Source organism: Rhinatrema bivittatum, chromosome 6, assembly GCF_901001135.1.
Source record: "Rhinatrema bivittatum chromosome 6, aRhiBiv1.1, whole genome shotgun sequence".
In the NCBI taxonomy this organism is placed as follows: Eukaryota; Metazoa; Chordata; class Amphibia; order Gymnophiona; family Rhinatrematidae; genus Rhinatrema; species Rhinatrema bivittatum.
The window spans coordinates 320,036,381-320,053,720 of record NC_042620.1 but is presented as its reverse complement, the minus strand read 5'-3'; the positions used below and the strand labels follow the sequence as shown (position 1 = coordinate 320,053,720).

Genomic DNA, 17,340 nt, shown 5'->3' with positions numbered 1-17,340 from the left:
CGGGAGATCGGGCACTCAACTCGGAGTGCCTGCTCTCCCACACCTTTTATTAAATCGGCCTGTCTGTGTGCGCAATTGCTCTCCATTCTCAACTGCAGTTCACAGGGCAACCAGGAGTACAATATTTGTACCAGTTCCGCATCAGGTACTGCCTCCAAAAAGCCCAAGAATCTCAAATTGTTTTGCCAAGAATGATTCTTGAGATCATCTGTTTTGTCTTCCATTTTACCTGCCATTCTGTTCAGCCTCTCCACCTCTGACTCTAGCATGTATTTTCATTGTTCTACAGTAGATATTCTAGATTCTGCTGCAGTTAAATTTTTTGCAATTTCTAAAATTGACTCTTTCAGTCATCTGATACATTTTAACAATCAGTCCTCTGACAGAGGCCACTGCCAAATTGACTTCAGTCACCAAAGGTTTGGACACAATCTCCATAGAGAATTCATTGGAAGCTTCCGCCTTTTTGGTTCAGTAGCCTTTAGTTTTTCCTTCTCTTTGTGGATCACTTGCAGAATCCTCTAGCCTATTCTTTGTTAGGTGAGGGTCTACACACGTGATTGACGTGTGAGGTATTCAGCTGGCATATAGTTTTTAGGTAGGGCTCTTTAGCAACCTGGCTTGTTCCATTTTCCTAATAGGAGGAGTATTGGAGTTTTAAAGCCTGGTGTAATATTTTCAGTGTTTCCTTTTCTTAGGTAAAGTGGTTACTGTTTGAGTGCTGGAAGTTGGTGCTGTTCTGGTACGGGAGATTTATATAATTTCTGGTCAGAGAGAGTACTCTTATCGTTCCTTTGTGTCATTCTTAACAATAAAAGTAAATTTTTTTTTTTAATTTCCACTGTAGATTGTAATGAGGAGTGTGTAATATGTGAGTATTGTCCATCAGGTGTGTGACGATGGGAAAAAGGTTAAGAACCACTGCTCTAAGGTATCCAAAATACCAGACAATATTTTTGCCACAATGCTGTAAGAATAAATGTGGAATTTAGTCTATTAAGAGGGGAAGGATCCCAGACCAGCAGAAAGGGCGACCTCTTCCATTCAGCACATCATGTGACCAAAATCCTCATTATTATAATCCATGTACTGAATCTGAGTGTCTCTTCCTGGTCTAGAGTCTCCAGAGGGGGGGTGTTTTTGCTCATACCACAAACTCAGAATGTTGCAGAAGAGGAAAGGAAAGGGGGAGGGAAGTGAGAGGAGGGGAAAATGGAGAATGGGTGAGGGAAAAGTATGAGAAAGGGGAAGGAAGTAAAGAGGGAGCATGTGGGGCATGTGAATGAGTGTGCACGAAATGCACAAAAACTGCCTATCTACCCCATCCCATTTCAGTGTGGGGGGTGGTGGTGGTGAAATATTTATTTATTTATTTAAAAGTCTTCTATACCGATGTTAGTCGAAACATCACCTCGGTTTACATGGAACAAAAGCAACGGAAATCACAAGTAACAGGGGAAGGGGTAAGGGGTACAAAAAACCATAAGGAGAGCAGAGAAGCATATTGGGGAAGACAGGGAAACAGGGAGCAAAGTTTCTGGTGTTGTACAGAGTTGCTAATTTTGTAGAGATTTAGAAATTATACTCTATCTGCTACAGCCCTGTCCCCTATCTCTCCTCTTTCCAACATTTCAAATCACTCAAAGTGCCAGACATGATCACTCCTCAAACCCTTCTTAGCAAGAAATTTGGAAGGGTGGCCCCCTCCCCGATCCGGTTCAGCAAACTCTGAAAAGGTACCCACACCAGCCCTCTCTGTGAACTAAAATATTCCATGTGGAACTTCTCTTGAAAGGTTGGGGATCGCCGAGCTAGAGGATGGAAATTAAGAATCAAGAACCTGTGGTTACTCTTGGAGTAACATTTCTGCATGGGGGTTACCTGCATAGAATGGCAGTCGCAGCTTTAAACATTTTGGTCAGTTGCTAATTTAGCAGTATTACTATGTGTTTAATGCTACCTTTTCTGGTTTCCCAAGGACATTCTCTCCATTTACTCAGAGCCTGCGTGTCCCAATAGGTGAACTAGGCGGTCGCCTAGGGCACCAGCCATTAGGGGGTGGCAAAGAGCAGCTATATGGGCTGCGAGCAGAGCCTGTCTCACAGCTGAGAGGAGTAGACTTGGTGGGTCTTCAGTGGCAGAGACTCAGCGGGCCACAAGTAGCACCTATCCTGCTCACGGCTGAGAGAAGCAAGAGTCTTGGTGGGCCTCGAGCGGGGCCTGTGTTGTTTGTGTGAGAGAGAGGGATTAAGTGTGTACTAGAGAGCAATGGTGTTAGTGAGAGAGAGACGGAGGAAGCCTATGTAAGGGTGCATGTGCAAATGAGACAAGGAACCTAAGTGTGTGCAAGAGAAGGGGGCCTGTCTGAGTGAATGAGGTTGGGGTTGGAGTGGGTGGGGGTAAGCGCAAGGCAGAAGGTTCGTCTAGGCGCCTAGTACCCTTGCACTGGCCCTACATGTACTACAATGTATAAATGGTGGGAAAGATAGAATACTTTTTGTAATTTGTGACTCAGAGAGTCAGCAAAATGACAGGTTATTCTTTGGCCTGGAGTTTGGAAGGTAATTGTGAAATAAAGATCTCTACTTCCTGTCCCTACATACACTTTGTTTCTTTGTTTTCCTTCTTATTGGAATGATTGAGCCTTCCTTCTTTTCAGGTAATTAAATCCTGGGAGGGAGGGGAAAGGGGAGGGGGTTCCTAGGGGTGCTGGAGGGATGATTGACTGGGATGTGTGCTTGTGTTTTGTGTGTGTGTGTGTGTGTGTGGGATTGGGTGGGGATTTATCTATAAAAAGCATGTCAGGTTTGGGTTAATTGATTCTTCCAATCTCTGCTAAAAGTGAGACCAAACTACTTATACAATCCGTGTATCCCAATAATAATCTCACCCACCTTTAAACCTTCACTTGTCTATTCAAAAATCAATTCTTATTAAAAAAAAGTTTTATTAAAAAAATTTTATGCGGGGAAAGGTAAGTTTCATACGCTTGAATGCATGCCTTCCAAGGCCTTGCTTCTTTTATGTGATGTAATCATTAACTTACCTCCCTCCCACTCCCTTTATTTTTTACTCTATTTTTTTAAAGAAATTTTTTTGTTAATGAATTTTTATTAAAATCTGTTAATGTTTATTAAATGATGCCCTTGGAGGCTTTTCAATGAATTCTTATTGTTATCCAATTTAATTTTATAACCAAAACGCCGATGTCATACTATTGATTTCTGCCTATACAGGCTTCTCAGTAATTCATTCTCCCTTGAACCCCAAACGGGTGAAAAATTGTATCACTTTTTTCTTAACAAAGAACTGTTCATTCAAAGCGCCAAATTTAGAATATATAAAATTTCTTTAAAAAAAATAGAGTAAAAAATAAAGGGAGTGGGAGGGGAGGTAAGTTAATGATTACATCACATAAAAGAAGCAAGGCCGTGGAAGGCATGCATTCAAGCGTATGAAACTTACCTTTCCCCGCATAAAATTTTTTTTAATAAAATTTTTTTTAATAAGAATTGATTTTTGAATAAACAAGTGAAGGTTTAAAGGTGGGTGAGATTATTATTGGGATACAAGGTTTGGGTTAATGACAGAGCCTGTAAGACAGGCTTTATATCTAGGGACTTTTGTCTGGTCAGGAAAAGCTCCATCAGATAACTTCCTAGAGCTAAGGCAATGTGATATATGCTGTCAAAGCTTTTAGAGATCAATTGGCCAACAAACTAGTCCTCATTAGACAGCTAATTGGGTAACAGTGTTATACATGAACAAGTAGGGCAGAACAGGCTTGTACTTCTGTATCAGTAAGCTGTCCACATCTGGACCTGGTCCATCTCAAGGGGTAGCCTAAAGGCCATGTACCTGGCAAGCAAGGAGAATATCCTAGTGGACAGATTGAGTTGGATCCTGAAAACTCCTGGACAAGGGAGAAGAAATTCATATATTCCATGAGTAAGGAACACCCATGGTAAATGTTTGCTTCTGCTCCAGAAAGAGGACTCAAGGCAAACTAGCCTGAGATGTCTTCTTTTTAGATTGGGCCAAATGGACTTCTGTAAAGTTATCCTCCAGTTCCTCTAGTGGCAAAAATCTTACTAAAACTCAGAAGAGACTGGGGTACCATAATCTTCATAGCCTTCTATTGACAAAGACAGATTTAGTTTCTACTCCTCTGGGAATAATCCATTAGGGAACCAATCAGGTTAGGAAATTCCCCAACTGTCATCACTCAGAACCAGGGAAAACTGCATCATCCCATCTTTAGCCCTTACAGCTTGGATATTGAGAGGGTAGCATTGAATTCCCTTAACTTATATGAGGATGTCTTGAATTCTTCTAGTCTCTAGAAAGGATTCCACAAGGAAAACAAATGGTTTACCTTCTGGTATAGGAGAAGGGCCCTAGATTCTTTCTCCAGTTCTGCACAACAGCTGCTTGAATACCTTCTATATCTTGGTGCAATTGGCACTTACCACCACATAGAAGGTAAACCCATCTCTGTAGAGCCTTTAGTTGTCAGATCCATGTGGGGCTTGCTTCTGGTAAAGCATCCTGCTGTGTCTTGGGACCTTCATGTGATAACTCGTCCAGTTGATGAAAGATCTCTTTGACCATTAGGTTCTTGTGAGCTGAACTACCTGACCTGGAAAGTCATATTTTTGGTGGTGGTGGTCACTTTGGCACATAATCAGTAAGTGAGTTATCTGTCTTATGCTAAGTTTTTTAATAGGGTAGTTCTGTGCACATATCCTTAGTTTCTGCTCAAGGTTGTATCAGACTTCATCTTTAAGCAGTAAATTATCCTTTTAATATTTTCCCCCAGATTACACGTCTACAAAGGTGAACTAGCTTTGCACAGTCTGGCTTATAATAGAGCCTCAGTCATGTATCTGGAGCTAGGGGGATTCCCCATGTGTGAAGACTTCACATTCTGCTTGTCATCAGAGAAAGCGAAAGTTGCTTACCTGTAACGTATTCTCTGAGGACAGCAGGATCTAAGTCCTCACAGGATTCACACAAATCCCCTTTGAATTAGATCCTATGAATATATGCCTTGCACCTGTTATAGATAAGCAACTTGCTTTCAGATTATGCATCCCAAAGCTTGTTTATTTTAATTGGGTTATTTTCATACAGATGTGGTTTAGTAGGAGGAAAATGTTCAGCTAAGTACTTGGAATTGTAAAGTAACAGAAGCCCTCATCAACATAGTGTGATGGTGTTAAAGTAATTTATTGTCAGGAAGTATTTCTTCCAAAGGAAGTGGTGAAGACTAAAACTGTGAAGGATTTCAAATGGGCGTGGGATAAACACTGTGGATCCATAAAGTATAGAGGATGTGAATGAAGAGAAGAGGCATAGGGGTGGCTTGCGGGAATGACGGCTACTACCGGTGATTAATACCCTCATTCAATAAACATACACACGGTTAATGCGACTCCAACATTGCTCTATGCTTCAACGTCTAGAGGAAATGTGGGACAAAGGATTTGCATTCACAAATAAGCGTAGGAGTAGCTTGCTTGTTGTGGCGGTTACTACCCCAAACCAATTAAGCCTGCTACTTCACTTTGAATACATATTGTGTAATTTGTTAGTGCCATGTTAGCTTAACTGTGCTGCTTCAATAATACACAGAGGTCCAACTTTAATACAAACCAATTTGTTTATTTAATATTAAAAGCCAATCTTATGAGACCTCTGGGAGACAGAGCGAGAAAGCTCTCATGTGTGTCTGTCTCAACGTTTGTAAGTGAGGGCTGACTTTTTATAGATAAAACATACAAAGATCCCTAATAGGACTGCATAGAGTATCAGGTACCACATGTCATGTGTCCAAATCATATGATCTATGGCTAAGCTTCCCTGGTCCCACCTCCCACCTTAAGTTCCAATTAGGCATAGACCCACGTGTGTCTGCTGATGGATATAAATCAGTCTAGTAGTTCTTAGTAGTTCTTTGTTCTGTCACTTCTGTGCCAGTCTTTTGATCAGACTCCTAATCTTATGGGAATATCCAGTTACACTGGGCCTCTTCAGATGAGAGACCGGATTCTGTGAGAACATAGTTGGTCCATATGTTCTTGTGACCTCATGACCCTTCATCATATCTGGCTAGGTCTGAATTCATTCCAGATGTCTCCCAGTAGCCATTCACGCTCAGGTCAGTCTGAGTTCCTTGTATGCCAGCAGTTTGTTAGGTCAAGAAAGCAAAGGATTCTGGATAAACTGAGTGGACCAAAGTCCTGAGCCAAAGTCTTCATGTTAGGCTGCCCATATATCAATATACAGCGCAGCTCACTGCTTCAATGGCAGGGGGGAATGAAGAAAAGATGATTTATATTAAGACAACCAACAAGGACTAAATTGCACAGGCTGGGTAAACAAATAAGCGTGGGAGTAGCTTGCTTATTGCGGCAGTTACTACCCCTAACCAATTAGGCTTGATCACTTTCATGCAGTTCTTGCACTGCTCTCTACATCAATGGCAGGGGTGGAAGGAAATTAGAACCAAAAAGTTATCATTAAGGGCCCTGACCTCAGTGTTCAGAGTAACAGATAAGTATGAGAAAAATAACTGTGAAAGCTTGCTGGGCAGACTGGATGGGCCGTTTGGTCTTCTTCTGCCGTCATTTCTATGTTTCTATATATCCTGACCACATACTTCCTCCTGTTTAGTTGGGCTTTCTTGTATGGTGTAAGTATATCTGTTATGTTTCTTATACTCAATATAGCTGTAGTACTAATAATTCTCACAGGACAAGCAGGATGGTAGTCCTCACATATGGGTGACATCATCAGGATGGAGCCCAATCACGGAACACTTTTGTCAAAGTTTCTAGAACTTTGACTGGCACCTACTGGACATGCCCAGCAATGCACCAACCCTGCATTCAGCAGGGGTCCCCCTTCAGTCTTCTTTTTTCCGCGCAGCAGTAGCCACGCGGGTTAAGGAGCTCTCTTGAGATTCCTGACAGGAATTTTCCTCACGGAACTTCTTTCAAAATTTAAAAAAAAAATGTTACCCCATAGGGGTCCCCCTATTGATATCCATACTCCGCAGTTGAAAGGTAAGGTTTTACTCTTGTTATGGTCGATTCCCTTCGGGACCTATTGGCCATTGACCGCACCGCGGCTAAATTTTTGTTGGAGTCATGGCGTTGGGTTTTCGTCTGTTCCCCGACTGTACTCGAACAATGTCCATCACTGACCTGCACGGGGTCTGTGTTATGTGTCTGGGGTCCGACCACGATGTCCTAACTTGCACCAAATGTGCCCAAATGACACCAAAGGGCCGTAAGGCTCGTTTAGAGAAAATGGAGTTTCTCTTTCAGTCAAAAACCCCGACTCATCGATAGCTTCGACTTCATCCGAGCCGGTGCCATCGACCTCTCGCCAGCACCGGGACACCACTGCTGCCCAACTGGCATCAACGATTCCAAAGGTATCAATTCCCTCCTTGCCTCCTCAAGAAAAGGACCGAGGAGATCATCGTGAAAAACATGGACACAGTCATCACAAGGCTCAGTCGGTTGATCCAGGCAAGTCCTCGACATCGACAGAGCCACCAACAAAGAAGCCCCATCCAGAAAAGGCCCTATCCTCTTCTGTGACCGGGTCACTGAGGCATTCCCCACCTTCAGTGGTGCTGGAATCCGCGATTCCAACTTCACTGGTGGACCCTCTGGCTACGCCAGTGCTGCCTCCTACTCTGGTGCCGGGGTTCCATGCCCCAGGCTTCCGCGAGGAATTGCATCGGATGATCCAAGAGGCCAGCGGTAAAGCACTTCAGGGCTTTCAACCTCCAACGAGCCGGTCACTGATCCGATTCCCGTAGCACTCGCACCGCTGCTGGGTAGATTTGATGCGTTGATTGGTGCCTTTCCACCGATGGAACCGAGAGCACCGGTAGCTCCGGTGCCTTCTACACCAGTTCCCTTATCGGATGATGAGGAAACACCGATACCTATTCCACAGTCTGGGATTTTACCACTGACTCGTCCATCGATGTCACCGGTCCCCTCGGTGCCTCCATCGATGCAGTCTGTGCCACCTCTGATGCCTAAGCCTGGTCCTTCAGGATTAGCACCATTTCTCCCCGCTGAAGATCCACTAGGTGCTGGAGATCAGCCCTATGATCCTTGGACTGATGATTCGTCCCAAGATACAGATGATCTACCATCAGAGCCCTCTCCCCCAGTTGAAAGACAACGTTCTCGACCAGAAGATCTGTCTTTTATTAATTTCATCAAGGAAATGTCTGAAACCATTCCTTTTCAACTTCAGACGGAAGAGGACTCTAGGCGCAAGATGCTGGAAGTACTCCAACTTCTAGATGCTCCTAAGGAAATCATATCTATACCTATTCATGAAATTCTGCTTGATCTCCTGAAGAGAAACTGGGAACACCCATGTTCGGTTCCGCCTGTTAACCGCAAGACAGATGCTACCTATCTTGTATAGTCAGCTCCTGGGTTCCAAAAGTCACAGTTGGATCATCACTCTGTTGTTGAATCAGCCCAGAAGAAGGCACGACGTTCAAAACCTCATTCCTCCATACCTCCAGGAAAGGAACAAAAATTCCTGGATGCTTTTGGCAGGCGTGTCTTTCATGGCTCAATGCTCATATCTCGCATTGCCTCTTACCAGTTATACATGACCCAGTATAACAGAGACCTTTTTAAGAGGATCCAGGATTTCTCTGATTCTTTACCAGAGCAACTCCAGGTTCAACTTCATACTCTGGCTCAAAAAGGTCTGGATGCTGGAAAGCACGAGGTTTGCGCTGCCTATGATATCTTTGACATTACTTCTAGAGTGTCTGCAGCGGGGATTAGTGCAAGAAGATGGGCCTGGCTCATATCCTCAGACTTAAGACCAGAAATCCAAGACAGGTTAGCAGATCTACCCTGTGTGGGTGATAACCTCTTCAGGGAAAAGATCCGAGAGACCGTGGCGCAGTTGAAGGACCACTTTGAAACACTTCGCCAGCTTTCTTCTGTGCCGTCTGAGTTTCCTTCCGCCCCTTAAGAGAACTTTCAGGCGTGACTCTAAGCGGCTGGCCTACAAGCCAAGGAAATTTTATCCTCCGGCTTCTAGAGCACGCCCTTCTAGACCTTACCAAAAAGGTCAATCCAGGCAGACCCGGCCTCAAATGTCTCAGCCAGCTTCTGAGCCTGGACCAGCGTCAGGGTTTTGACTCCTCCCTAGAGTGTGTAAGCTAACTTCCTCTTCCATCCATACCGGTCGGCAGTCAGTTCTGCCACTTCAACAGCGTCTGGCATACAGTCACCACAGACCAGTGGGTACAGGCAGTGGTCAGGGTTACCACCTAAATTTCCTGACTGTTCCAACGGACTCTCCACCCCAGCTGACGTGGGGGATGGCTGACCACTCTCCTTTGCTCGAACAGGAGGTCTCATCCCTTCTCAAATCCCGAGCAATAGAACCAGTGCCCCTCTCCCAGCAGGGACAAGGGTTTTATTCCCGGTATTTTCTAATACTAAAAATGTCAGGTGGCGTATGCCTGATACTGGACCTCTGCACCCTAAACAAATTTTTGCAGAGAGAAAAATACAAAATGGTAACCTTGGGCTCTCTACTTCCTCTTCTACAAAGAGGAGATTGGCTATGCTCTCTAGATCTCCAAGACATTTACACACACATCTCAATTACTCCATCTCATCGCAAGTACCTGCGATTCCTGGTCTGCCCTCGTCACTTCCAGTACAGTGTACTACCATTCGGCCTAGTGTCCGCTCCACGAGTATTCACCAAGTGCCTGGTAGTGGTCGCAGCCTCTCTCAGGAATCAGGGTGTCCACATCTACCCTTATCTTGATGATTGGTTGGTAAGGGTTTCATCTCAGCAGGGCGCTCTAGCCTCCCTGCGTCTCACTATCCACACCCTGATCTCCTTAGGGCTTCTAATCAACTATCCCAAATCCAAGATAGTTCTATCCCAAACCGTATCCTTTATAGGGGATGACCTAAACACTATACAGACGAAAGCCATCCTCCCCCAGGATCGCGCTTTCACCATAGCATCTCTGGCACATCACCTACAGACTCGAGTATCTTCAATTGCTTGTCACTTCCTCATTCTGCTGGGTCACATGGCGTCCTCGGTGCATGTCACTCCGATGGCTCGCCTAGCCATGAGAGTGATGCAGTGGACCCTTAAATACCAGTGGATTCACGTTTGTCAGCATTATCCAAGTTACCAAACAGCTCCATCTGTCACTAGCCTGGTGGATACACCACTCCAATCTCATTCAAGGCCTTCCATTTCAGGCTCCAGAACCTCAAATTACCTTAACAGACGCATCCAGCCTCAGGTGGGGTGCACATGTAGGCGACCTGCAGACTTACGGAACCTGGTCTCCAGAGGAAGCCAAACACCAAATAAACTTCCTGGAGCTACGGGCGATCGGATATGCTCTCAAGGCCTTTCAGGATTGCCTATCAAACAAAGCCATCCTGATTCAAACCGACAATCAGGTTGCGATGTGGTACATCAACAAACAAGGGGGAATGGGCTCCTACTTCCTGTTTCAGGAAGCTGCACAGATATGGGCATGGGCCCTTTCCCGCTTGATGTGCCTCAAAGCAACCTGCTTGCCAGGAGTGGACAATCTTTTGGCGGACAGTCTGTCGCACTTTCCATCCGCACGAGTGGTCTCTCAACCCCATGATAACGGATACAATATTCCAACGCTGGGGTTACCCTCGCATAGGCTTCTTTGCGTCTGTCCACAACCACAAAGTAGATAACGTCTGCTCTCTCATTCGCAGTCACTAGTCGCAACCGAGAAATGCCTTCGCCCTCTCCTGGGCTAGTGGTCTCTTTTATGCGTACCTCCACTTCCTTTCATTTCAAAGACTCTCATGAAGCTCCAGCAGGACAAGGGATTAATGATCCTGATAGCTCCCCACTGGCCAAGCTAGTTGTAGTTTCCAATCATCCAGGACCTATCAGTTCGCCAGAACATTCCTCTAGGGTACGATCCCCTTCTAATAACTCAGAACGAAGGGTACCTGTGTCACCCCAACCTCCAGGCTCTATATCTGACAGCCTGAAAGGTTAATACTCCAACCTCTTAACCTTTCAGAGTCGGTATCCCGGGTCCTGGTAGCTTCACGAAAGCCTTCAATGAGAGGTCTTATCGCTCTAAATGGAAGAGGTTTACGGTCTGGTGCACTTCCATGTCCATTGACCCCTTCACTTGTTCCACTGCGAGGTTCGTAGATTATCTCTGGCACCTGTCAGAGTTAGGCCTAAAAACTTCCTCTATCAGAGTGCATGTTAGTTAGAAAACCCTCTGGTTAGTTGCAAATGGGGCTGTATCCCAACAGAGGCCAGTTCCGATTGAGCTGGAAGCCCAAGGAAGCAGAGCATTGGCTCTTTTCTCTGGCAGTATAGCATCCCTTAGTTCAAAGTTACCCTAATTAATGTTTATTTTATGGTATTTGTAGTGTAGTTGACATAACATATTTGAAAGAAACTTAAGTTGCATTTCATCCAAAGCATTGTTTTGGCTGGCTCATGTATAAATATTCTGTGAAACTTTGGAAACATTGGCTTGCAACAGATGTTTCTCTCTAATTAAATTTCCAGTATTCAATCCTGCAGGCAGCCCAAAATTGGATTAGGTTCAATTGGTTTGATATAGATAGTAAAATACCATGAAATATGTTTATGATCTGAAAGTAGTAACATTTCTTTATTTGCAAATAAGCTCTTCATTTCTCCATCAACAAGCAGGGTTGAATTATCCATGACATATGGTAGTTTCATTTGACAGTGCCAAATGATTCATCAAAATGCATTAGGTCGTTATTGCAGGCGTTAGGGCCCTAATGCCCACAATAACACTATAACGCATACATTATTTATCATGTTGCACGATGCGAATGTAAATTTTCAAAATTTATTCTAAGGGGAGGAGTTTGGGCGGGATCTATGAAAATAGGGGTATTAACGCAGCGTGCGGTAGCATAATGCACGTTACTGCACATTTTTTTTTTTTTGAAATTGACAATTTTATTAAACTTTTAACATAACATTGCTAGTACAATATCAATATGAATACAGAATACATCCCCAATCCCCCTTCCCACCCCTATCCTCGCTGGCGTAGTGGAACTGTAGCCATTCTGTTGCAGGATTCAAAGACATGAAAGGTGAACAGTGGTGTTTCCCCGGTATACCATAATGTCAAATTACACGATGCTTAAAAAGAAACATGCCACCTTGAAAGCCCAATGAAAGACAATTTAGACTGATACATTCCCCACTCAAGTTGCTATAAATCAATGCATTCCCCCATATTTCTGTTTTGGTTACATTTGAGCAATATAATCAAACGGTTGCCAAGATTTAATAAAAGAAGACATTCCCTGTACGTACCTGGATCAGTCCAGACCGTGGGTTATGTCCCCAATCCAGCAGATGGAGTCAGCCCAAAGCTTCGAGGGGGCGTCACCATAAGTACTACTACCCCCTCTGCAGGAGTTCAGTATCTTCTGACTCCAGCAGATGCGAGTAGGGGAATCTGGGCTTGCTCCCGATTTCCTATAACCTATTCTGTTTTCCCTTGGTTGGGACTTTCTTCTCTGTGTTGTTTGCTTTGTTTTGTCTTGGATCAAGTTGTACTTCAATTTAAAAAAAAAAAAAAAAAAAAAAAAAAAAAGTTAATTGGTTAATTGGGGAGGCGGGGCTCCTTCGTTGTGCTGGCTCTCTGCCTCCTTTGTTTCCTCTCCCAGCGCTAGTCTGTGTTCTTACCGGGGTAAGTTGTTTTTTTCTTGGTTTTTCTTGGCTGTAGTTTTTCTTTTTCAGCTAGGTTGACTGAGACTGCCGGTGAGTCCGGCCTACTAGCGGTTTCACTCGCTCCCGCGGCCATTTTGCCTGCTCCTCGTGGGCAGCAGGGAGCAGTGAGAGCGATTTCAGCGGGTTGCGAGGCCAGGACGGGCCCCCCCGCGGCGCCGCTTGAATTTCACGCGGGTTGTGCAGGCCGTCCGGGCCCCCCCGCAGCGGCGCGCCGTCTCGCGGCCCCCCCCCCCTCCCGCCCTGAGGCTCCCCGAGTGATTTTAGCTGCCGGGGCTGTTTTTCTGCGCGCCTGCTATGCCGCGGCCGTCGCGTTGCTCGGCCTGCGGCGAGCCCGGTTCGCGCATTTCAAGGGAGGGCATCTGTGCTAGGTGCCTCCCAGGGGGGGAAGGCACGTCTGGGCCCCGCACTCGTTTTCCAGCGTTGACAGCCTTGCCCGGGCGGCGTGGGCCGGCCCCTCCCCCATTCCTGGCGGGAACGGCGGCCATTTTGCACGCGCTGCGCCCCGAGGGAGATCGGACAGTGCTGGGGGATGGGGATGCCTCAGAGGGCTCTCCCCCAAACTTACTGCTGGAGGAAGATCCGGAGGTGGACTCACAGGACCAGGGTCCTCCGGGGCTCTCCCCCGCGGAGGTCCCCCCGAGTAGGCCGGGGTTTTCCCCAGAGTTTATTCGTCTGATGCACACAGCGTACCTGCAGGAGCTGACTGCTCCCGCGGGGCCTCCACCCCCCAAGCTACCGCGGCCTTCGTCCCTCTCCCCGGCCCCCCCCCCCCCTCCGGGGGACGTGGGGGCCCCACAGCTCCCCGTCCACGTCCGGCTCCCTGTGGGTTCGGGGGGGACTGGGTCGGACCCAGTTTCCCCGGGATCGGACCCGGCCGTTTCGGGACAAGGGGACTCTACTTCAGAGGGAGAGGATCAACGCACGCTGCGCCTCTTCCAGCGGGAAGAGATGGATGACCTAAGCCCGCAAATCATTCAGGGGTTGGACCTCGATCCCCCGCCGGACCCGCCAGCTCCCGTTGCGCCCGCTGTCGTCACTTCTTCGAAGAAGGGGGATCCGATCCTGGCAGCACTTCGTCCGCGGGCGCGGGCGTTTCCCATTCACGAGTCGTTTCTGCAACTTCTCACTAGGGAATGGGATTCCCCGGAAGCTGCGCTAAAGGGCAGCCGAGCCATGGAGAGGCTGTACCCGCTGCCGGAAGATTTTCTAGATCTCATCAAGGTACCCAGGGTGGACTCCGCGGTGACGGCGGTCACGAAGAGGACGACCATTCCGGTGACGGGTGGAGCGGTGCTACGGGATACGCAGGATCGCAAGTTGGAAGTATTCCTCAAGCGGGTCTTTGAGGTCTCCGCAGTGGGGCTGCGGGCGGCGATGTGCAGCTCGCTTGCCCAGAGGGCTAGTCTTCTCTGGGTACAGCTACTGCTCACTTCTCAGGTGCTGCCTCCCGAGGAGGCCGCCCAGGCTGATCGACTCGATGCCGCAGTGGCATACGGGGCTGATGCCTCCTACGATCTCTTCAGGGTCCTCGCCCGCTCCATGGCCTCGGTAGTGGCGGCGCGTCGACTCCTATGGCTCCGCAACTGGGCGGCGGACACGTCCTCCAAGGCGAGCCTGGGTTCCCTGCCATTCAGGGGTAAGTTCCTGTTCGGGGAGGAGCTGGACCAGATCATCAAGTCCCTGGGGGAAAACGCGGTCCATCGCCTGCCGGAAGACAGATATCGCTCCACCAGGGCGTTTTCGTCCTCCCGGACCAGAGCCAGGGCGCAAAGACGCTACAGGAGTTACAGACCGGCGGTATCCCGGCCTCCTCCCTCCAGGGCTCAGCCTTGGTCCCGTTCCTTTCGCAGGCGCCGCCCAGCGCGTGCCGCTCCCACGGCAGGACAGCCCTCGTCCAAGTCCTCTCAATGATGTTCAGCTCGCCCACTCCGCCGTCCCCAAGATCGGGGGGCGGCTGGCGTTCTTTTATGAGGAGTGGGCGCGGATCACCTCGGATCAGTGGGTTTTGGACACCATAGGACAGGGCTACGCGTTGGAATTTGCCCGCGCTCCGAAGGGACGGTTCATCTTCTCTCCCTGCGGCTCGGCCATCAAGCGAAGGGCGGTGCAGCTGACACTGGACAGACTGTGGGAGATAGGCGCCATTGTGCCCGTACCCTCCGGAGAGGTGGGCTCGGGCCATTATTCCATCTACTTCATGGTACCGAAGAAAGACGGTTCCTTCCGCCCCATACTGGACTTGAAGGAAGTCAACAAATCCCTTCGGGTGGTCCGGTTCCGCATGGAAACGCTACGTTCGGTGATCGCGGCGGTACATCGAGGGGAGTTTCTGGCCTCCTTGGACCTGACTGAGGCTTACCTTCACATTCCCATTCGCCAGGAGCATCATCGTCTGCTACGGTTCAAGATCCTGGATCAGCATTTCCAGTTTGTGGCGCTTCCGTTCGGATTGGCAACGGCCCCGCGCACCTTTACCAAGATCATGGTAGTCGTGGCGGCTGCCCTTCGGAAGGAGGGCATTCTAGTCCATCCTTATTTGGACGATTGGCTCATACATGCAAAGTCTTTTCGACATGGACAGGCGGCAGTGGCCAGGGTGATAGAGTTTCTGCAGTCCCTGGGATGGGTGGTGAACTTCTCCAAGAGCTCCCTCGTGCCCTCACAGCGCTTGGATTTCTTGGGGGCGACCTTCGACACCCGTCTGGGCGCGGTTTTTCTACGGCAGGACAAGGCGCATGCCCTACGGGAACACATACAGCGATTCTCTGCATTACCAGCTCCCACCTCCTGGGACTATCTTCAGCTCCTGGGGGTGATGGGCTCCACCATCGACATGGTTCCTTGGGCATTTGCGCACCTCCGTCCTCTACAAAGAGCACTTCTATCCCGTTGGAAACCACTCTCGCAGGACTACCAGGTGATACTTCCGCTGCCCCAGTTTGCCAGGAACACCTTGGCCTGGTGGATGGTCCCGGAGAATCTGGCTCGCGGCGTGTCCCTCGACCTACCAAATTGGGTGGTGGTGACCACCGACGCCAGTCTCGTAGGCTGGGGAGCCGTCTGCGACCGAAGCGCCACGCAGGGGACGTGGTCCGCGGAGGAATCGAAGTGGTCCATCAATCGTCTGGAGACCAGAGCGGTCAGATTGGCGCTTCTCCATTTCCTGCCACTCCTTCGAAATCGGGAAGTCAGAATCTTATCGGACAACGCGACTACGGTAGCCTACATCAACCGTCAGGGCGGCACTCGCAGTCCGCAGGTCGCGCTCGAGGCAGCGATGCTGATGCAGTGGGCGGAACGGCATCTGCGCCGCCTGGCGGCCTCGCACATCGCGGGCGTGGACAACGTCCAGGCGGACTTCCTCAGTCGCCAGCTTCTGGATCCCGGAGAGTGGTCGCTCTCCGACACGGCCATGCAGCTGCTCGTCCGGCGGTGGGGCTCCCCCCACCTGGATCTCATGGCGTCCGCCCAGAACACCAAGGCGCCTCGCTTCTTCAGTCGCCGGAGAGAACGGGGGGCGGAGGGCGTAGATGCTCTCGCGCTCCTGTGGCCGGCCGATCTGCTCCTATACGCGTTTCCCCCTTGGCCGTTGGTGGGAAGACTACTCCGACGAATAGAGGTTCATCAGGGGACTGTGATCTTCGTCGCGCCAGAGTGGCCAAGACGACCTTGGTTTGCGGATCTCCTCCACCTGGTAATCGACGGACCCATCCGGCTGGGACATCTTCCCCGCCTCCTACACCAGGGACCGGTATTTTTCGACCAGGCAGAACTCTTCTGTCTTGCGGCCTGGCTTTTGAGAGGCGCTGCCTCCGCCGACGGGGGTACCCGGAGGCGGTAGTGTCAACGCTGCTGCGGTCTCGGAAGACTTCGACGTCGGTGGCCTATGTGCGAGTCTGGAAGGTGTTCGAACTGTGGTGTACCGACCGGAACACAAGACCCACGGAGGCGTCTGTCCCACAGATTCTCCAGTTCCTACAGGCGGGAGTGGAAAAGGGGCTCGCTTACAACTCACTTCGGGTTCAAGTGGCCGCTCTTGGCTCCCTCCTGCGGGGAGGAGGATCTCTGTTACAGCACCCGGACATCGTCCGTTTTCTCAAGGGTGTCAAGCACTTGCGGCCTCCATTGCGGGATCCTTGTCCCTCTTGGAGCCTCAATCTGGTACTACGTTCCATGTCGGGACCTCCGTTTGAACCACTGAGGAGTGCGACGATCAAGGACCTCACTCTCAAGGCGGTGTTCCTGGTGGCCATATGCTCCGCTTGGCGTATTTCGGAGCTGCAGGCTCTGTCCTGTCGAGAGCCTTATCTCCGGTTCTCCGATTCGGGCGTTTCACTTCGTACTGTGCCTTCCTTCCTCCCGAAGGTGGTGTCCGCCTTCCATGTGAATCAGACGGTGGAATTGCCATCTTTCTCTTCGTCTGAACTGCGGTCTCTCCGTCTCCTTGACGTCAAGCGCACTCTGCGGTTCTACCTGGAGGCTACGAATGATTTTCGGACTTCTGACCATCTCTTC

General features: G+C 48.9%; 1 protein-coding gene across 5 annotated transcripts in view; it reads left to right on the top strand.

The window, feature by feature from the left end:
- The window catches only part of TBC1D8B (TBC1 domain family member 8B), a 508,282-nt gene that overhangs the window by 110,069 nt on the left and 380,873 nt on the right, over positions 1-17,340 (top strand). The window lies entirely within an intron of this gene.